Below are 22,854 nucleotides of genomic sequence, written 5' to 3' on the forward strand. Positions count from 1 at the left end.
GCAACGTATCAGAAGTGGTTGGAATGGTGTTACTTCTTGTGTGCTGTCTCCCAACTTAAATCTATCATTTAAACCCTTATTATGCTAGGAGTATTTGAGGCAGTTGAAAGAGAAATAATTAAGTTTACCTTTAAAACTGAAGAAGCTTCCATTTGTTCTTCTTTGTTTTACTGCTGGTTGAGTTGTGTGCGTGGTTGTAAGACAACACATTGAAGAAACCTTTTGTTCTGAAATGTGCTGGAGAGCTTACGGTACAGCACTATGGCTAGAAGAAGGCTTGAATGATCCTGCAATCTAGTTTTAGTCTAACATTTCAAAACGACTGTTGATTACAGAAAATAACATTGAAGGCAATTTAAGGCATCCTAATACTTGGCAGCTTAGCCAGTTCTGGAGAAGTTAATTTACATGAGTTATTCTGTGGAAGTCCAGGCATAAATTGTGTCTGCAAATTAGCTGCAATAGCTTCCCGATCCCCTGAGGATGGCAGCCTCATCATATGTACTGAACTGCCAGACATAGTGTTTATCTGTAAGTGGTTTTACAGGTGAGAATTACTCTCCCCTCCCACTGACCGTGTCCTGGGTTTTATGTCTTTGTTTTCTTAGGATCTCTGAGCTAAACCAATCAGTTTTTACCGAGTACTGTATCTTTCAGAGTATTTATGTACTAAGTATCTTCCTTGTAGAAGAAAAAAATGCAAATCTATCTTGAAATCAACCCTAATGAATAATCACTTAAAATTGCTTATCCTTGTTCTTGTTGTTTAACCATAACAATCTGGCCGTATTTGAACTTCAGTTTTGGAAGTTTCATGAAGCTCAGTTTTGGAAGTTTCATGAAGCTATTTCCCATCAAGCAAGGTGATTCTCTAAAGATAACTGACATATACACAAATAGAAGTAGGTGAGCATTTTGTTTTTTCCTCTTCTGCTCCTTCTGCTACAAAGCAGAGTGAAATGTTTGTACAGTGAAGGGTGGCTCTCCTCTGGGAATGTTTCAAATTTTCTTGATCTTTGGAATAACAAAGCTATTAGAAACACCTGAGGTTCTGCCCCTTGCTTGCTTCCACTCGACATGGTGGTGCTGTTATGTTTGGGTGGTAATGTGTTGGGGAAAAGGCTACATGAGTGCTAGTCTAGCAAGGGACCTGGACTATTACAGTGCAGTAAAACACCTTCCTCTTTTAAACCAAGTTAACAAAAGAAGGAAGGAAAAACCAGAAATTGCCTGGTGGCAATGTGTGGTGCCTTTGCCCTTCCTTGTTCTCCCCAGTAGTTTTCAGTATGTTCCACTTAAATCTCCTTTTCCTGCCAGGTGCCAAACTGTCTTCTGGGGTCTAAGTTTGGCTGTAGATGTGATTTAAAGACTCTGTAATAAAATTCTCTTTACAACTTGATGCTGTGGAGGTACTGAATGCCTCCTATTAGAAGCTGAGTGCTTGAAACAACATGGGATTAGGATTTTAAATGATTTGTGCAGTGATGGTCCTATGATGGTTTCACTAATAAGAAATGGTAAAAGGCTCCATAGAATGTTTGAAATGTCAAGAAGATGGTATGTGAGGAACAGAGTACTGAAATTTGGGTGTCATTTCAAAGGCGTTTACAATGGTGAAAATGAGATTTGACTCTGACTTAAATCTGTGACCATATTGTAAAAAAATTATTCATAATCTAAAATGTTAAGTGGTTTAAAAACAAAAGTCAGAATAAGGGTAAGTATTAAACTGGCTGAGAGATTTGTGTAACTTATCATACTGTGTGGGGTTTTTTGTACAATAATTGAACACTATGACCAGCATGTTTGTTCTTGACTTTTTCCCCAAAGGCAGAAGCATATGCATTAGAAGGCTTGGTTCTGAATTTTGGGATGGTTTGCAAACATGTTGTGCACTGAAGTTTAAGGTCATGAGGTGCACTGGACTGAAGTGCCAAAGCAATGAAATAACGAATCTCTAAACGTTGAAGAGCAACAAAAAAATGTTTTACTGAAGAAAATTCCAGGCATGAATTGAAACATAACCGTACAGAGCAGCAATACCTTCAGATGGTGGTAAAATTTTATCTGAGGCCACATTCAGCATGGTACTTAATGCCTTTGGAGTAAAAATGAATTTTCCATGAAAAGCAAGGGAGCTCAGTTCTGGGATGCTTGTTATTTGCAGGCTTGAACCTGTTTGTCTTAGAGACTGGGCATAGCTGCAGTCCTTGTGATGGGCAACTCGCTATACTTTAACCACCTTGAGTAGTCTTAAAGACTTAAATATTCATCCATTGAAAGCTCATAGTTCATGTAATATCTTTAATGTAACATGGGCCCTATAATGTACAGGACCAGGTTAATGCAAAAAAGCTGGCTGCTCAACAGCAGCTGCCTTCAGGTGCTGCTTAACAGTTTTTCCTTGTGTTTAAATGACTTTGACATAAATCCTTTATTTTGTACATCGGTATTTTGTACTTCAGATTTGGACATAACATTAATAGAAAAAAAATTCAGTCATCTGTTAATGAAGCAATTATCAGGAAATTCCGATAGGCACAGTTTCTTATTGTAATTTCCTTCTATATATCATGTCATCAGATGTTTTAAATTATTATGGAAAACTTCAGTGAGACATTTCATTACTGAAGTGTAATATAAAGTTGGGTTTTAATGTATCTGTTTTCCAAAGTGAGAACGTTGCTGTTAGATAAGTATTGAATATTTGCTTTGCTTCTATGGTGAGGTGTCTTCATCATCCTGTTGTAGGCAGTATTGTATAAACTCCAAGTAGTTGTCTTGTTTGAAAGTGTTTGCTGTTTAGATAATATTTATTTGCAAAATTACTTGCATTGTATGTTTTTCAGATTTAACAGTATTATTTTTCTGTTATATCTGGGAATTAAAATAAACCTTCAGGACTTCCTCTTTTTCTGTTCCCATGAATGATGATGAATTAAACGTGTTCTGTTGTAGGATTGTCAGAGTTCCTGAAATTGTTTGCTTAAAAGTGGTTTGAGAGCTGTCAAAGACAATTTTGCTTTGTGGGTTCCGATAATGGAATCATTTTGTTGCTGCAGCTGTATTCATAGCAAATAAATAACATTGTTATGAAAACCTGTGTAAACTAATAAGGTAGAATGTGATGTGAAATTCCTGCCTTCATACTGTTAGTTACTTGTTTCTGGAATTGACTGTCATATTGTATTTTGTTACAGAATGTAATAGAAGATTTTGCTAGAAGCTATTCATAGTTCAGTGTAAGCAATGGTGCTTTTGCCTCTTCCTTCAGGATGGTGAAAATATCTTTGCTTACAGTGTAATGAAAAAGGTTATGGTTGCTCTTGTACCCACGAGGACTAAGACTGTTACAAAGCCTGCCTGGATTTTTTGGGAAGACAGACACTGAATCCTTTTTATATGCAATAGGGGCAGCTGTATGCTACAGAATGAAATGCAGTGCACTTGCTTGAATTTTATTGCAGGAGTGAGAAGGAATGGTAGGGGTTTGTTTTCTTTCACCTGAAAGTAGCAGTTAAGACGCAGTATAAAGCAGTGAATTTGAAGCACAAGCTACAGTCTCCTTTCCTTTATTATACTGCTGTCAGCTCCCCCACACCCGCCCCCCCCCCCCCCCCCCCAAAAAAAAAAATATCTAACTCCTAAAAAACCCAGAGACCCCCCCCAGTCATTGTAGTCTGACTTAGAGAGTAACAACAAAGCAGAGCCTGGGCTTGAGAGATGCCCAAGATAGAATTAAATTGTTACTACAGTGTAGACATTCTTCTGTTACCTTCAAAGAAATAACCCACAGCAGCAATGTTTTGTTTCCTAATTTGACTAATTTACACAAAGCAATTTGATGTGTCTTTTGCCCTTCCTGTGACACTTGCTTTCTCAGGCACGGAAGGTTCCACCAGTGAGGGGACAGGAGGCAGCTAGGCAAGGGGAGGGATGCTCGGTGCCAGCTTCAGATATTGAGAAATGTGAGAACTGACATCTGTCTGAGGCAATTCTTCTGAAGCCCTGTGACACACAGAGCAGTGCTCTGTGGGGTTTAGCGGGGGGACTGTGTTATGCTGAGTAACAGCTGGCTACAAATACAGATAGCAGGCCTGAAAACAAAAAAGAAAGCCCATGCCTAGGTCAAAACAGGGAAGGGAAAGAACATATTCAATATACACTTGTTAAGCTAGCAATGATTCTCTTCCTAATATTTTTTAATAAACTGCATGGGTAAAAGAAAGTTCTTTGGTTACTCCATTGATTCTTTGGGTATTTACAGTGTCAAACTGCTCTACTTAAGCAGTTTTTGCTCTTCGTTCATGGCAGGTATGTGTCTCACCCCCCACTGTTTCTTTACTTGCCAGCCCAAGTATTCACCAGCTTTTGGAATAACTTTGTAGTTGTTTCTCTAGATTTGAAAAAAGAAAAAAATTTCTGTTTTGCTTTATGCTATGATAATTAGATGGAGTTAATGAAGATCAAGACAGGGATCTAACCAGTTAAAAGATAATATGCTTCTGAGCTGGGAAGGCATTGGAGATTACTCTAAATATGTTATTGTCATGTAACATTTTAACTTATTCTTGCTTTGTGCTGAAACAGTCTAAAAATTCTCTACCTGTTGAAAAAAAATATAAAAACATTATAAAATTACAAAAATATTATAACCAGTTGTCTTTCATGAGCATGAATAACAGCTTAGAATAGTGTGGAGTATTAAAAAGACACTTGGTACTTTCCCATTTAAAAAAGCAATACATTTTGCTGTATAGTAACAGTTGCTAATTCTGTTTTCACGCAAACAGGGACATGCTTGTGGAACTAGTGCATGCAGATGGTATGGACCAACGGAAGAAAGAGTAGTAAGCACAATTTTCATTCTAGAAATACGAATGAAGAACTAATTGTGAGATTGTTCAGTCTGGACAGGAGTTTAGGGATGTAAAAAAGCTGTTGCAAGGAAGAATGAAGTGACTTAAATTGTACTGATGCGATTACAAAGGACGCTGGAAGAAAATAAACCAGGAAGCAGTCTGGAGGAGAAATCTGGTGCTTTTCCTAGCGCACTGAGAAGCATTGGTCCTGTGACTTTGTATGTCATGTTATTTATGGCCAAAGAGCCAAGCCTGGTCTCTGCCATCCAGGAGGGATTGTTAATGATAAACTCTTCGGAGAAGGAAGGGAGCAAGCATTGCAGAGGCCTCATGAACCAAGCCCTGGTGGAAGTTTTACAGCATGGAACTAGAAACTGCTCTTTAAAAATACATCTACCACTATTTCTAGCTTACGAGTTTCTTCATATCACATTGTAGAGGTGGGGTTTTGGGGGAGGGGGGGTGTGCAAACACCAAAGTGGGCCCCTACCAAATATTCACTATTTCTTGATCCTGTCCAGCTTAGGTAAGTCTTCAGATGTGGCTTCACCAGATGATTCTGCTGTGCTTTTTTGGTGATTTGGGACAATGTAAGGGTGGACTGGGTGGCCATGTAACATGCTGCTTTAGAGACTGTTTCCTGAAAGGCCCTGGAGTTGCAGGTGGATGCAATCAGATGGCTCTTCCAAGGTGTACTGAAGGGTTAAATGCTGCTGATAACAATTAATGCAACTGGGCAGAAATACTGTAAATGAGAAGATAAATTTCATACCACTGGGGCAGTGTCTCTTGTAAGTGGTGCTTCAAAGCTTTTCACAAAGACTGAGATGAAAAGTTGTGAAAGCAGCCTAGTCAATAAGAAGAAATTAAAAGGGAAAAATCTCTGCAACATAGGGGGAAAAAAATGTACTTGGTATGCGACAGTGTAAGGGCATCAGGCCTTGGGTGATGAGCTGAATGAAACATCAGGCTTTGAACCAGGCAGTGTTTTGGTGGAGGAGTTATTTTGGATCACCTATTATATTTGTGTAAAAATGAAAGTTGGACATCAAGCTGGAAGATGACTTGCTTCAAGACATTTCCATGTCTTGAAATCTGTGTGTGACTAAAGATTTCTAACAGGGGTTTCAATTTTTTTTTTGCTAACAAGACTCCTTTCAAAAAGAACAGAAAACCTGGTTGCAATGTTAAGAGATCTGAATACGTTAGATGAGTGTGAAAATTATTTGCTTGAGAGCTGAAGAACAAAGAGCATTTGTTTTAAGGATTTTAATTAATTTTTGTAGGAAGGATATTTCAGCAGGGGAAGCGGGGATCATAAATGCTTGTGGGGCTTTTGTTTGAAATTTTTTTTTTATTATTAAGAAGCAGGTATTGAATCTTGTGAGGAGCAAACACTGCTTTACTAGAACTTTTGTTGTTTTCTGGGATGGAAAGTGAAGGTGTGAAGGCTTCTGAAACCGAAGTACTTAAGGAATTGGAAACTTGCCTTTTTAGGTCTCCAGTATTTGTAATATTTCTGTTCTTTTAGAACTTATATTAGCCAGGAGAGATTTAAGTTGGACAGAATTCCTGCCCTTCCCCCAAATCTGCAAAAATCACTAAAGAACAGATTTCTCTCCACACAGTTTTAAGACGTGTGAAACCGTGGTGTCCATAAGTTATGAGTGTTTGCCTGTGGCTTGAGTTGGGTCTGAAAAACTTGCCGAGGTTAAGCTTTTATGACAAGTAGTCTCAGAGCCTTATGAGAGGCAGGGCAGGCCACAGGACTGGAAAAGTGGTGTACAGGTCAGGCATCTACATTTCCTAGATGTGGGGTTTATGGTGTAGGGGTAAGTGTGCAGCACAACACAGGAATGTGCTTCTACAACTCAACTAGGTGTTCCCACCACATGTCACTTGATGCTGCAAAGCAAAGATAACATGCGTGCATAGGGGCAGTAGATCAGAAGGCAATGTGAGTGGGTTGGATGCATGGCAGGATGGCAGGGATTAAAAAAAAGAGCTGCGGATTCGAATGTGTGTGAGGAGGGTTCTTGTCAAGGTGTTCATGAATGTCATTTTGCTTATCAAGGTGAGGTAGTGTCAAAGGAAAGCAGAACTCCTTTAGGTAGTTGGTTCTGTTTTGAGATGGGGAGTTCATACAGGCTGAGTTAAAGCCCCCTTAGCTGGAGTATAGTCTGCTAGCCTGTGTTGGCTGGTAGCAGGTAACAGCTTAATAAGGTGTGGGGTGTTAGAGCACTGAAATATGAAAGGACTGAGACAGTCACAGATGTATTGATGGAAGTGGTGTGTGTCTGACCATGAGCTGCAGGGAACAGAAGACATTTCAGTCAGCTGCAAGTAGGCCTGTGAACACTTCTAGGTAAATTGCCCCCAGGCCAGTGTTTTACACTGTACAAATAACAGAGGAAGGCCTTCTCTGAGGCGAGTTAACTGCTGTTAGATATTAGACTGGAGACAAAGCTAGAATATTAAAACATAGGGTTTTTTATTTTCTTGTAGTGCTAGCAGTTGCTCAAACTTGCCATTAGTTTGGGACACTTCAATTGTATATTGTTTTAACTTTGTATTAGCAGGTCGCATAGCAAGACACTGACTTCCTTTTGGAGTTAGAATATATCAAAATTTGAGAGTTAATGCGGTCACCTTAAGTTTAAGAGGGGTAGTCATAGTCTGTAGACAAAAAACATCTCTTAGCATATGTAGGTGGAGATGATGTGGCAAATGCATGGGGCTGAAAGGATGCTGTTGTCTAATGAGTGGTGATGACTTGTAGCAATTGAGGAAAGTCTTTCAAAGTACTGCAATGCATTTCTCAGAGGAAATAACTTTATCCTGTATTAAACGGGCACTAGCATTGTTTTATGGAGAGGATTGGCAGAGATTAAAGGTGGACAATAGGTAGCACATTCTTTTAAAAACTCTTACAGGGTGGGATGCAAAGCAAACAACTGTATGAACTCAGTTGAAAATAAGTGTTCAAAAACTTACAGTACAAAGCCATTTATTTCTGTTTGATTTTCATTATGTACAAATGGATCTAAATTAAAAGAGGAAGCAAGAGTGAACATGAGAATTAGTGCTGCTTGCCTGGGAAAGGTGTGTGCTTTGAGTTTTTTCGCTTCACTGGAAATTCTTTCAGCTCACTGATCCAAAAGTCTGTGTCAGTTTTGCCTTTGCCACCAAGATCCTTCCATTCCCCTCAGGGGTGGAAAAAAACCCTCGTGCTGTTTTCTACTTCTGTATTAGGCAAAATGTGTTTATGCAAAGCTATTGGGGGTGGGGTGACACTCCCCAAACCCCACCCTTTTCTAAAAGCTAAAACATTCTTGGCATTTCAACTCTTGAAAAGTTTGATTTACGTTATCCTAAATCAGTCTCCTTGATATTAATCAATACTTTCTCTCTGTTTTATAACAGGAAATAGCTTCAGTCTGTGTTTAAACCCTGCGACGTCTCATGTCGTGACCTTTGAGTAGTTTGGTCCTTTTCTCCCCCATCTCTTGTTTTTCCTTCTTGTCCTTCTCACAAAGGCCCCTCAGCCTGTCTTTGGGTTTTTCTTGAACAATTGGAGCTGTAGAGATTTCAGTCCCTGCTTTGGGTGTATGTGTCATAGAGGCTTCCAGCACGAACTTTTTGACCATCTTTGGCCTTTCCCTTTGCTTTTCTTTCCAGTTCACATCATGTGTATCTTACCCCACTCTTCAGCTTCTTGCACCCACTTCAGCCCTGGAGCGTGGGCTTTTAGCAGGCTGAAAACCTTCTGCTCCATCTGTGGAGATACTGAACTTCTTGACCACCAGCTGTATGAATCACTGTTGTAGATGGTAGTGTCAAGTAGGTAGGAGCGTGTGGGAGTCTAATCCTGCTGCCCAAACAGGCAGTATAGGCATCCAGTGATACTGTGTGTTAGGAAATGGAAAGCCTGTATTTTTTTTTGTGGCATTCTGTTCGGAAATTCAATGGTGTTAAATCCGTTCCTGAAGGGGTATGGGGACACTTAGTATCTCTCCATTGGTTTTCATTTGTTTCATTTGGAGACCTGACAAACCAAAAGTATTGGAGGGCTATTAGTCTTAGCTGAGTAGACATGTATTGAGAGAACCCTGCACATAATTTTAACAGACCTTGGCATAATTAACAGGATCTTCTAGGAGGGGCCCCAGGACTAAACTGGCCAGGATATCATGCTTAACTTTTGCAGACATTGAGAGTAGAGGCTCCTGGCAGGGCAGCTGTCTGACAGGATGCCGGTGCAGTGAGGAATGCTGGTGTTAACTTACCCACTTATGTACCAGAAGAAACAGATGGCACTGCTAGACTTCTGCATATTTTCTTTCCTTTTGGTGCAGATTTTTAGTGTCTTTATGAACAAAAAAATTTTTTTTTTAAAAAGTGTGGAAGAAATGTATGCTAGCTTACTGGCTGCTTTATTCCTTTTTCCTTGCCTGTTTTCTGGTTTGGGTTTTTTTTTTTTAAGAGCTGAGTCTCATGAGTGCTGTCCTCAAGTTCAGTTTCCTGGTTGAAAATCTGCATACGGTAATGCAATATTCTTCTTCAGGAAAGAATTTTATGGCATATGTAAATGAAATAAGACCAGCCCCTGGTGGTATTGACAGGATGCTGAGAAGGAAGCTGACTGTGTATTAACGTGCTTGCAGCTTAGGTCATTCTCACCGAACCCTGCAGCTCTGAGAGGTTCAGCTGCTTGGTGGAGATGACTTTGCATTCTTTCACTGACCCCTTGTAAAATACTGTTCCATTAATGAGAAGAATTTTTTTACAGACGTCTCTTCCCTAAGTGTAGATGATACTGAATCAGATGTGTAATAGTTCTATTTATACAGGCATAATTAAAGAAATGTGAGTGGGAATTTGGCCAAAATCTGGTGTAAACATATTACAGTGGGAATAATAACTTTCTTTTGTGATCATTCAATTCTCTGCATCAAACTAAGTCTGTCCAAATTTTAATGCCTCTGGGGCTAGTGTGGTTTTTTTATTTAAACTTCCAGAGAAACTTTGATTTCTATCAATTTCTTTGTTTTCAAAAGCCAGGAGTTTTAGTGGGAGTGGAATGAGATTTCAGCAGATACAGCAAACATCACTGGTTCATGGGTGTGCTGGAGCAGTTTGTAGGCTCAGTGTGGCATTAGTTGTACTGCCTTGTAAAAAAGCCTTCATTTGTGTCAACAAGTAGAAGAAACTTCATAGTTCTATTTCAGAAACAGAAGAAAAATGATCAGGACAAAACTGATCCTTAACATCTTGCTGTGTACTTTGTAAAATATTGTGTTAGTTGGTGCATTTCTTGCAGAAGTCATCAAGTTGTCTTATTTCACAGCTGGAAGCTTCCCTGGGTTTCTGGAGCACTGAGAGGAGTATTTATTTCCTGTGTTCAGGAAGCAGTAAGTTTTTTGTCTGCTTTCCGTAGTGCTGTGTTGAAAGCAAAGCTTCACGCAGGTTCTTTTGCCTTTTAGCAAATCTGTGCAGCAGGAGGAAAAATATCCTTTAATGGAGCAATTGCTGGTTTCATTAAGCATTCTCTGTTCAGAAGCTACATTGGTAGTAAAGCTGAGAAGCTTCTGTCAAGTAAAACACTAGCAAAGGAGACAAATAGCAGGAAAATTTAGTTTGCCTGATGCAAATTTTGTTGTACCATGTGTGGACTGAAGAGCCCTTTGATATCTTCAATCACTCATTAGAATGGATACAATTATCCAAACAGAAGTAGCTAGACTGGTGGCCAGAAGTCTTAGTTACGTAGTGGTGCCCAGCATGTTGTCATAGAACACATACTGCAATTTATATTAAGGCACTTGCAGACCATGTATCAGTATCCTCTGCCATGTAACAGACCCACTGCCCTCCCGTTCTCCTGCCCTGTAAGTGGTGCCTACTCCCCCATCTGATCAGGTGAGCATCTGTATTCAAGTCACACTGCAATTTATTTTCACGTCCCCTTTAAGTAAAAATAAGAGCATTACCAGAGGTAGGTGTACTCTGGCAAAATACTATTTTGATGTTTTGGCTGATTATGAGATTGCTTTTTATGATAAAGGGTGACTTGAGAGTGGTTAAGGAGAAGTGTTCAGTGTGTTTTCGCATGTGCACTATGTCAGACTGTCCTTGGGGCACAAAAAATCTTGGTGTTGTAAGATCTTCCGCTTAGTTATCCTTTCCTGGTAAGAGCTCCTTGGGATTTTGCACTCTACCTTTGTCATTCCAGTTTGCTTTGCCTTCTGCAAATGCATTAGCTCAATTAGGCATGTAAGACAACTACCACCAAAGAAACAAAGGAACAAAAATATCAGTAAATGCTGAACTATGTGGGTGAAGAATTTAATTCTTCTTGTTAGCTGTCTGACATTTTAGGAATGGTGGTAGCTGTGCTTTTTTTTTCCTGTGCTTCCCATTTCATGAGGATTTCCTTAGTACTAATGGTTAAAGTGTGTCAAAGGCTGAATATTCTTCTTAAAACATTCCATTGCTGTTGTAAGTTCTTTTTATTTTTGTCTCTTACTGCTAAAATAAAGGTGAAGGAGCTGTGGTACGCATACAATGAAATTAGATCCTTGAATTTCCTTTGCAGTTGACTTTTCTATTAGAAATTGTTATCTTGGGATATTTTTCTGAGTATCTAGATTGTGTCATAAGGTTTGATTCTTAAAGGTTATTGCAACCTTCAGGTAAGTGATTTACAAAAGTTAAAGAGTTACTTAAGCCTAGAACAGAACAAAAGCAAAAGGGATGCTGCAACACAGGAGTGTAGTAACTGACCTATGCTTGCCAGATGCAGAAAAAGCCAGATCTGAGGTAAGGAGATGACAGCAGACCAAGCAGATTAATCCATAATGTTCATGAAAAGGCTCACTTCTCTTTTGTGAATGCAGCCCTACTCCAGACAGAAATAGGCAATGAGAGTACAAAAAGAAACTTGATGCTTAGTGTTCATAAATACTATTACTTTTCAAAATCTCTTGTACAGTTTGCTCTACAAATTATTCAGTTTGTTAGTGGTAACTGATTTCTTTTTGCCTGGAAGAAAAACTTGTAGATAAGCAGGTTTACCACTGTCAGGATTTTCATTCAAAGCAAGATGAGATCAGTTACCTGGTATGACACTGCATTGTGTTTCATTGTACAGATTGTTGTCTGCCTCGTTGCAGTCCTAGAATTAAAGGTGAGCTTGCGTTCTACCTTTTCTTTTCCAAGAGGCTTTTGGTAGGATATCTCCAAACTTAGTGAATAATGCTGCAGTATAGCTGTTCGCTGACTTGTGGTAAATCCGTTTAGTAACTTTTATTTGCTGTAGTTGTCTGCTAGTGATTTTAAGCCCAGTTTCATATATGAATGTCTGTGTCGGACCAGGCCCCATCTAATCCAGTTTTCAGTTTCAAACAATGACCAGTAGTAGCTGCCTTGGAAGCCTGTGTATACAATTAGTGAATGCGAGATCTCTGTTGCCAGCAGCAGTATCTGTATCTTGTTTTCATACTCCTTGATTGATTTAATTTGTCTTTCATAAATTTTAAATATTTCTCTCTGAGTCGGTTAAACTTTGTCTCAAATTGAGATTAGCCTATCATCTCACCCTGGGCAGAGGGTGCTATATACTGTGCAGGGAAAGTATTTCCTTTTGTTTTTTAATCTACCTGGTAATTTCATTGGATGCCATCAAGTTCTTGTGTTTAGAGAAATGATGAATAATTGTAACCTCACTGCTGCTTTTCCGGCCACCTCATCAAAAATGCCTTCAGTATAATGACTTTTTCAGATACACTTCCTTTCAGATAACTTCCACATACTTGATTTTACCTGCCTGCCTCGTTTTTTTAGACCTGTTCTGGTTCTTTTTATCTGTTTGAGAGAGAAGAGCTGCCTACTAAGAGTGGTGATACAGTATGGATTTATACACTTATACAGTGTGGAGTTTTGTCATTTATATTTTGTGGATTTATAAAGTTTTTCTTTTTAGACATAGCAGAGAAGTTTCCTTACACGGAGCTGAGATTCCTAGGTCCAGAGATGTCATTTACTCCGAAGCCTTGCCTAACAACTGATCTGCTGAAGGTCTGTAAAGATACAGCTTTTAGCTAGTCACATCCCAGACAAAGCCAGGAGGACTGAGGCTGACAAGTAGCTACCGTGTGTGAATTTGCCCGAGATGCGTGAAATAGACCTCCGTATGTGTAAATGCTTTTAAGAGCTGGCTTTGGTGTGCATATTGAAGATACTCCATGAAGCAGGCTTAAGCTCAGTGTCCCCTTTAGACTGTAGGGGTTTAAAACCACAGCTACCTTTCTTTGCAGGGTGGAGATCACGTTTAGGGAAGGTGTGCTACCCATCTTCTTTTGGGCTACTCCTGGGCTGAAGAGGAAAGGACAGTGGATCCTGACTTAAAAATCCTATTCCTGTTGTTGCTTCCACCAGTTATCCCAAGGGCAGATGCCTTCATCTTCTCCAGCTTTATCCTCATTTCTTGAATTGGGCTTTAGTCATCCATCTGTACCTAAAGGAACAACTCTGTGTGTTTTGTGCATCAGGGACGTGGACTGTTAAATCTAGCCGGAGGTTTGTTTTCCTAGCAGTTAAATAACTTCCAATTGTAAAGTACACATCAGAAATAATAGACATTGTGCTGAACCCTGGGAGGGTAAAACATAACACTCTGCAGCCAGAGTTTGTACTACTTCTGACACACTTGAACACTATAGGCCATTTGTCCACATTTTATTTTTTTGGTCTGTGTCTTAGTGTTTTTCTGTAAACACTAGAGCATCTTAGTGGAAAAACAAGGTATTGGCACTAGCTGAAAATTGGAAACGTCTTCACTAAAGTAATGCTGAAAAAGTTTGTCACTGGAAGCCCTTTAGTGAAAGGATGTTGAAAGAAAGGTGAATCAGTGAAATGGAAGACAGAAGAAAGAATTTTAAGCAGCATAAAAAGAAAAGAGGGGGGTCATGTTGGTTTTTCCTAATTATGGTTTCAGGAGAGTAACTGGCTGCAAAATTACTTAACTATCTTTTGCTTATTGTAAGCTCCTGTGCTTTTTCTGAAGACACCAGAAGTGCTTTTGTTTCATAAATCATGTTAAATCAAAGCACTTTCATTATATTATAGAGCTCTATAAATTGATGTCACAACTTAAGAAAAACACTTTTATCTGCAAGCACTTAAGAAAGCTGCCACTTTCAGAACCATGTAAGACATTATAGCTGGCTTGTTCAGCTCCTTTCAGCTTTCATGCTGACATGTACCATATTGAAGACATTGCTTGTTTGTATAATACTCGGTTTGATCTTTTTTCCTGGTACTTTCAGTACTGTTGAATCAATCAAAGGAAGTTATTGCTCTGTTGGGCATTAGCATACATTTAGATGTTTCTGCATTAAGAACGGTTCACAGAGGAAAAGGCTTTTATGTCAAAAAAGAGAGTAAACAGTATGACCACAGCTGCTTTGAGCTGTGCTGTTATTTCTGACCCACGTATATTTGAAAATGAGCCTGTTTGTACTAGCAATTATTCCAGTTTGGGTTACATGTTGTGAAAGGTTCCCTCCTCCCCATCCTTTTTTTTTATTATTTTGTTTATTTTAATTCCTTTAGTCTCTCTAGCAGCTAGGCAAGTGCTACAGATGGTGAGAGTACTCTGTGGCTCGTGTGATGTTTTGCTTCATTCATTGATTAGCATACCCAATGCAAAGGCAGTTGCTAATACTAAGTATTCAGAATTTCAGCGTGACATGTGGCTGTAACTTTCTTTGGAGACCTTTTAAGGTGAACTCGTTGGGAGAACCCAGGTCTACAGAGGACTGACATCATCTGGACCTTATTCAAGCACCATTAAAATCCATGGAAGGATTAGTTTTACTCTGGGCTCATAGTGATTGCTGTCAGCTATTAAACTGAGTAAAAAGCCACTTACAAAAGCCACAGATGCTTTTTAATAGTCTTATTTATGCTGTTTTACAGATGTCACAGATATGTAGTCAGCTTCCCTTCACAGAAGAGGACAAAGAGGAATAAAAGTGTAGCTCATACAAAAAAGGCTGAGAAATCTTAATGTATAAGTTAACATTGACAACGATTATTATGACACAATGCAACTGTAAAGGGTTTTGGTTCTTTTTAGAAGCTCTGTTTCTTTGGTCAAACAGTTTCACAGTAAAACACAAATATATGTGACATAGTATTCAGAAAGATTCCAACTCTTGATACGTATACTGACGTTTGATAGCAACTGTTAGACAGAAAGAGGGTTATGGTCAGTTTTCAGTTGTACTACTTATTACTCATCAGTCTTCTTAAATAATGAGAATTAGATCTGGTTCTCAATTTCCTATTTTGTAGCAAAGATGAAGGAAAGAAACCAGAATTATCTGTTCCTACAATGTCTGACTTGCTCTGAAAACTGGGTTATAATCACACATTATGCACTAGTGAGAGAAAGATGTTAATTTTTGCTAGATTTGGAAACAGTAATGTGGAAGAGTGCTTCTAAAAGATTTAAGTCTGTGAGAGCTGACCCTTTTGGAAGGAATCTTTCCCATGTGGAACTTTTTTGCTGGATCAGAGTGGTTTCTGTTGAGTCTACGCTGGCTGTCTAGCTTTCTCAAGAGATCCGTTTATTTCTCTTGATGGATTGGCTTTTATGCCAGCTGTATTTTTTTTTTTCCCTGAAGAGTCTGTGGCATAAAAATAACCAAGAAATTTTATAGTGTCTACCAAAAGCGTTGTTAACTTAAAGTTGCCAAGTCTAATGTATCCACTGTTAAAATACAAAATTCTCAAGTTAAGGAAATGATGCACAAAGTTATATAAATAACTTGAGCACCAGCAGGTTATTCAGGCAAAAGAAAGGGGATGATGTGATGGTGAGAAGAGTCTGAAGTGCTGATGGATGAGGAAAAGTCAAGGCTGGAAGATGACTGTTTACCTGGAGAAGGTGCTCCAATAACATGGAGTGATGACTACATGTGGGGGAAGGAGATGAGGTCACTTCTGTGCTGCAGTGCCCAGTTATACTGTGTCTCACTGGAGACCTTTAGCACACAAGGCAGCATATGTACTAAGCATACTTGTCTGAAATCCAGGCCTCTGTGTGCCAGAACCACACGGGAGCCCTGTGGAGGGACCAGATCAGTTCTTTAGTAGGAAAGTGCCTCCATTGTCAATAAACTGAGACTTCAGGTTCAGAACACCCTAGACGCAAAGGATTTCTGGAGGGCTAGTCCAGCCTCTGACTCAAGGCAGGATTGGCATCTACAGTAGATCATGTCAGTCACGACTGACTTTAGTTGACCCATGGAAAACAATTATGGGCAGAGATTCCACCACCTCTCTGGAAGATCTCTTCCATTGCTCAACACCTTCATGAAAACAGTGTGCTATCCAGCCTGAACCTCCCAGTTTGCACCTGTGGCCATTGGCACTTCTTGCACTGTTTCATGTGACAGGAGACTTTAAGTAACTCTGTGTTAAGTGGTAGTACACTGTTGTTGCTAAACACCCCTTACTGTACCTGCAGAAGCCCAGCTGGCACAGCCTGCCCTTAGAGGTTATGTATTTTAGGCCCCTGATTATCTAAGCTTTCTCTGATGGATTCTTTCACGTTTATCTCCTTTTTTTCAACTTGGCCTCTAAACCTGGTGGTGTTATAGATGTTGCCTCACTTGTACTGAGGAGAGGACTAGTAATAACTACTTTGTCCTGATCACTACCCAGTACACAATATGGCTTGATCGCACTAACAGCACGCTTTGCCTCTCACTGAATCTGATGCCCACCATAACAACAAGGTCCACTTCAGCAGGGCTGCTACTCTGTCATTTCCCAGCCTGCACTAGTATGTGGCTTATTCTGTCCCAGGTGTGGAGCTTTGCCTTTTTCTATCTGAATTCCATGAGACTTATTGGCTCAGTTCCTGAATTTCTTGAGGTTCCTTTGAATAAAAGCCTTGTGATTCCTTGTAACCCGGTCCCCCTAGTTCAGTGTCATCTGTAGACCTGCCAAGAGTATACTTTTTGTCAGCATCTGGGTTACTGATGATGTTGAGCAGGATAGACCTTCATGGTACTCTGACCACTGCCAGTTAGACACTGAATATTTGACTTTATTTCTGTGAACTGTATTTTTATACAAAGAATGATGTATTAGTTATGTCTCAAATACGTTAAAGCAGTTGGGTCCTTACTTGGCCTAATCAGTCTGTCCTGCTTTAACATGTTGGCTTGCCTTTGGGGTGTTATTTGTATTGGATATGAACAATGTGAATGAGAATAAAATCTGTATTCCTAAAAATTAAACAGCAGGGCATCTATGGTACTATTACTGCCAAGTGCATTTAGAGAATAAGCGCATTTTCTGTTCCATGTAAATTGTTTGGGGTTTTTTTTACATCCAGAAGACTTAATAACTTACTTTTTTTGGCATTCAGTCTGTTTCTGCAGAGTTTTTTTAATGCAAAGTGTTAGCTTTGATTTTTTTTTTTTAAGTCATGATAAAGTGTGAGTGTAAGGCTATTAGTAGTCTGTAATCTTGATGTTTTTCCAGTATACTCATGGGAGAGCTGCTCATATAATATCTCTCCATCTTCATGAACTGAGTGTTTTGACCACTTTCATGTTATATTAGAGTTACTTAGTCCTCCTGGAATTTTGTGGTAGTAACCTTTGACTGTCTTGCATATTACTGCCAGCAAATTTTTAGCAAGGCTACTCTGACTCTATTTGGAGAAATAGAGTATAGGAAATTGTATAGATGTATACAAAATGAAATGGATTTTCAAAACTTATATTAGGAGAACCTAGTGTCCTAAAGATGCATGCTGGCAGCCCAGCCAGCCAGCTGCTTTAGAGTACAAGCTGGGTGATGTGAACTGTGACAGTGAATTCCTGTACACAGTTATCACCATCAAAACAACTGCACATCTGATTTTAGGAGGCTTCTGATCAGCCTCTTGGTATTGTCCACATCTTCCCCACTTTGGCCTTCTCTAGGCTCTTTTGGGCACAGTTTAAAGATAGTATGTACATTAGTATGCCTTGTATCCTGTTGTGTGGACTAGCTTGTAGAGCTAGTGGGAGCTTGTAGAAGGTGTTTTATGTCTGCTAAGTTGATCAAACATTACAGCTTATCACATTATGTTCAGCTACTACAACATGCTTTAGGAGCTTTCCAGTTGCCAGGTCATGTTTGAAAGCGGGGCTCACTTTTTACCTCGGTGGCCTGTTCAGCAATGGAATTTTTCAGTGCGTTGTGTTTCAAAAACTAATTGCTCTTGTTTTGAATTTTGCCAGAGCGTTAAATATAGGAAATTAAAAATTTCTGATATGTAGTAAACAGGTTTATGTAAACTTAAGCTTCTGAGTCTTGTCTTGTAACTACAAAATAAAATTACTGCATAAATTGAGAGTAGACTACATGTTGCTACAAAAGCCATTTTATTGAGGTGAGCATGCTTAGGCTCTAAGCCTTTCTTTAAAGGGACAGCACTGTAAGCTGACTTGCTTTTCATGACTGAATTTAAAAAAGAAAGTGTCAGTTTAGCCACGCTGGTATACTCCGGTACATAACGGAGAGTGTCACAGAAGTTGCTTCCCTGCTTTCTGTAGAGCTTATGAATTTTTCAGCACTGGGCCAAATCATCACTTTTCCTGCCAGGTTTTTTACTTCTGATCTTGCTTGAGTCATGAAGAGTGTCAGCAAATACAGTTCAACTTCTAGCAATCCCTTTGTCTTGATTTCCATGGTGTCTTTTTCAGAAAATGTTTCATATGGCCTGGCTCACTTAGGTCTTCCAGTTGTAGCCTAGGCTATGTGTGATTTAAGTTACCTTAGCAATAAGAAGGTAGGTCTGTCTGGTACTTAAGGTTCCATTGATGTTAATGACTTGGACGTTGGACGTGCTCAAATTCAATGTTACTGTGGCACTAATGGCCTGAAGCAGCCTGGTCCTTAAAATCACTGTGGCAGTGAGGGGATGCCTCTCTTCTTCGAAGGCTAATCTGGTATAAAAGTGTGCGTGGAAGAAATCTGCCTTCCTCTGCACCCAGTAATGGACTGGTACTTCATGCTGCCTCTCAGTTGCCCGCCAGTTAACCTTAGAAGACTGTAAGTTAATACAAAAGGGCTCATTATATTTCCCATTGGAATGTTTCAAAACTGCTTTGAAATAAGGTCCTTCAGGCAATATCCTTCTGCTCAGTTTCAGGAAAAGGTTAACTTTAAATGCACCTATCTTCTCTCTGCAGTTCTAAAGCTCTTTATGTATAATCGTTCAAGTGTCTCCTTTTATTCTCCCTAAGTAAAAGGGGTGGTGGAAGGAACATTCTGTCATGGCAGCTGTTAAATAGCACTAAGCATATCCTGTGTAAGATGGGCAAGTATGTTACCAAACTTGAACTGCAGCATTTTGTGTCCTTTCTATAAAGGTGCAAAGGTTTGACATTGTGAAGACCTGGCTCCTAGTTCTGTATTTTTAATCTAAATCAGGAAGAAAAAATGTTGGCCATGTTTGAGCTATTAAGCAAAATAGCTGTGCTTTTTTTTTTTTTGACTGACTGTACTCCATGGAGCCATGTCCTTTGTAAAGCTCTTTGTACTGGTATGACTGATCCTATGGTCAGAAATGTGGATGAGACTAAAACTAAAAATCATATGTGTAAAAGAAAATAATCTGACAGTTGAGCCACACGAAGGAAATGAAAAATACAATTTCTTTTATGCATTGTTTTCAAAACCCTTGAAGATTCCTTTCAATAATAGCTACGTGGCCAGCCTGGAGCTTTCAAAAGAGGCATATTTCTGAAGTCAGTGCAAGTTAGGGAAAAAAAAGGTGAGTTCTGTGAGGCTTTACCTTGTGTGTTAAGTACTTCTTAAGTAGGTGCAGGCTCTGTTAATAAGAGCACTGAGGAGCAAGTATGTACACTTGACTGTGACTGTCCATCCTGTACTGTTAAGGTATTCCCTGACTCTGCCTGGACTGCTCCAAAATGCTTGGACAAGCTTCTGGGGACAGTCAAGCAATTGCTCCCCAAGTCTGGCAGGCGTGAGACTGCCCTGGGTTGATTTCTTCTCACCCAACAGTTGCCAATGCTAATTCAGCAGGTGGTGGGCTCGTGCCCTGTGTGACAGCCTGTGGCGGTTCTCTGCATCAGGGTCCTCATGCTGGAAAGGTGATTGAAAATCAGGGGTGTAGGGGACCAATATATGTTGTGTTTGCTGTGTCTGTTTTTCTATTTCACTTATTGAAGCAGCTGCTATTAATCAACGTTGTTTTCACAAACCACAGGGCACTTGTGTCTTAAACCTGAATATGGAAACATTCACCGAGATACAGATGTGTTGGAACCCTGTGTTTGAGGGTTCCAGGTGTCCTAGCCTACAGGTGTTAGTGGCTGGCTTTGAGCAGAGGTGCTATTACTAAACCTTCTTGATCTAAATCTGGTCATGTTAACTTAGAGTATAGGTGGTGACTGGACATGACAAAAATATCCCTTTACCCTAGATGCTGTATCTTAATGCTTCAATTTAATCATTAACCTCGTGTGTAACTTACTTTGTTGTAGAATATTACTCATTTCTTTTTCCTTCTTCTCGTCCCCATTCTTTTCTTAGCAGTGTTGCTTGTATTGAGTCTGAGGTTAGGGATTGATGGAAAGATCCTTTCTTGCTGCTTGTGTTTGGGAGTAGGCATGCTGTGAGCATTTTTCTGTAAGTTAATGCTTAACCTGGCTTTGAACAGAACACACATTTAATAGTTGACTAAGGCTTAGGTGGTCCTGGTCAGACTTCTAGTTGTCAATGTCTTTTCTGTTTAAAAGTGGTTTGTAGTTTTTTTTGTTGGTTTGTTTGTTTTAATCTTGGTGGGAACACCCTGGTGCTCAACTTCCCCAGTTCTAAAGGGATTGTGAAAACTAGAAGTTTAGTTCGGTGTTTTGGGTTTTTTTTTCCTAAATGTCTAAAGATTTAAAGATTTCATTGCAAGCACTTTGTTGTTGTTAAATAGAGACTGGAATTTAAGGGAGGGTGGGAAATAACTTGCATTTCTGTGTTGTCACAAAAAAGAGGTTTTGGGAGCTCAGCTTTCCCCTTGACTTTTTGAGGTACACTGATAATTCTGAAATTGAAAATCTCAGGTTTTACAAATGGGCAGTACTTTGATTTTTGGGTAGTGAGTCCTCAACATGATATGCAGGTGCATTGTAGCCCTCTGACAATAACTACTGGGTAAGATAACATGCTTTGGATTGTGTTTGCTCCAGAAGCATGTAATTCAGAGCTCCTAGGCTTTTGAACAATAAATAACATGTAGTTGCAACTTGATCCTTTTTATGCTTTCTCATTTCAAATTCCAGGAGACTTTTTTTTCAGAGAGGGAGAAAAAGCCTGCTGAGTTATTAGAACTCAGAACGAAGAAATAAAACTGTTGGTTCTTGTAGCACTGCTGTGGTGGCAAACTATTTCAAATCTATTAGCTATGTCTCCCTTCATCTTCCTCCCATGTCAATGTTTGTGGTTTGGTTCTTAAGTGTATGATCCTGAGAGAAGCAGTAGCTTACAGCAGTAATGCTGTCTGAAGCTGCTGTATGTTGTGTTTCTGAGCTGTCGTTGGTGTGGAGGAGCAGAGCCACCTGTCACGCAGTGATGCTGCCCAGGTGGAGTGGTTGGTCCTACCACAGTGCTGCTGTTGTGCTGCTAGAGGCAGGTGCTCACACTGGCCCTCCCAACTGATCTGTTGGCTTCCCCCCAGGGCAGAGCCTCGTTAATTGGGCTGACATGCTTATTCATGGACATAATTTCAATTGTCACTTAATTTCACCATGTGTTGCAAAAGTCTATAAACAACTCTGCTGTGTGAAACGTGGGTGCTCACCCTTTGTGCGTGTCCTCAAGGTTATGAAGGCACCAAACAGTCTGTTTCACAGACTGAATTTTTTGTTCTGTCATTAGAAAAAGGCAGATTTCTGTGCTGAACAAGAGCTGTTCAGGTTGATTAGCATGGAAATGGATGCACCTTAATCAGCTTGGTGCAAGGGAAGCTCAAAATTAATTTGATACTTCAGTTTCACTTTTTAAACATATTAGAGCTGTTGCCACTAGTGACCATTGTAGTTAAAACTGCAAAATAATCTCCCATTCAATACTGTGTTTATGCCAGCTCATCACTTTGCAAATCATTCATTTTCCAAACTACATTTCCCCTATTTAATCTTTGCCCTATAAAGCACATTGGGGGAAGGGCAATCAAGACAAACATGCAGGGAGGGATATCAAAGAGAAGGAAGATGCTGACTTGAAACTTAACCCTGTGTTCACTGGGGTGCTGTGTATTATTTCAAGCTGCTTAATACATAGAATCCAACTTAGATATTATTTCAGAGTCCTTTGAAGAACACTTCAGTGGCAAATGAGTTGAAATATGGAATGCAAATGACAAATTTAGTGATGCATAATTTTTTTAAAAATTATGTATAATAAGAAATGTTTGTGATAAAAAGGTACTAAATGAATTTGAATTTTTTTCCTGTTCAGAAGACTGTGTATGTCTTGGTGGCTTTATAACTACAAAGAGAGCTTTATATTAAGGAAGGATTTCTGTTATACCTGAAGCGATGCAGAAGGAACTGTTTCGGTAACCATTAAATTAAAAAATTGACACACGTTCTGTGAGTTTGTATGTAGGGCTGTGTGCATGTGTTTTGACTTAAAGCCATGGTAGGCATCAAAAATACCCTGTTCTGGATAACGTGAGATTTATAGGTAATGTATTGCTCAGAAAGTTGAAGTGTGACTGGCATGTCAGTGAGCCTGAAAAACTGAAGGAAGATACATTTATTTTTGTTAGTTGTAAGATGAAATGAGATGCCTGGTAAGTGAAGTAGGATGTAAAAGTCTTTAAAATGAAAAATAGACTTGAAACAGGTCTGATAAACGTGGATGAGATGGAGAAGTGAGGTTGCAGCTGAAATGACAGAAGGTTATG

General features: G+C 39.5%; 1 protein-coding gene across 4 annotated transcripts in view; it reads left to right on the forward strand.

Moving 5' to 3' along the window:
- ATP8A2 (ATPase phospholipid transporting 8A2) overlaps positions 1 to 22,854 on the forward strand; it is a 349,978-nt gene that overhangs the window by 163,593 nt on the left and 163,531 nt on the right. The gene's annotated exons all lie outside the window — the stretch shown is intronic.

This window comes from Falco peregrinus, chromosome 4 (assembly GCF_023634155.1).
Source record: "Falco peregrinus isolate bFalPer1 chromosome 4, bFalPer1.pri, whole genome shotgun sequence".
Taxonomy (NCBI): Eukaryota; Metazoa; Chordata; class Aves; order Falconiformes; family Falconidae; genus Falco; species Falco peregrinus.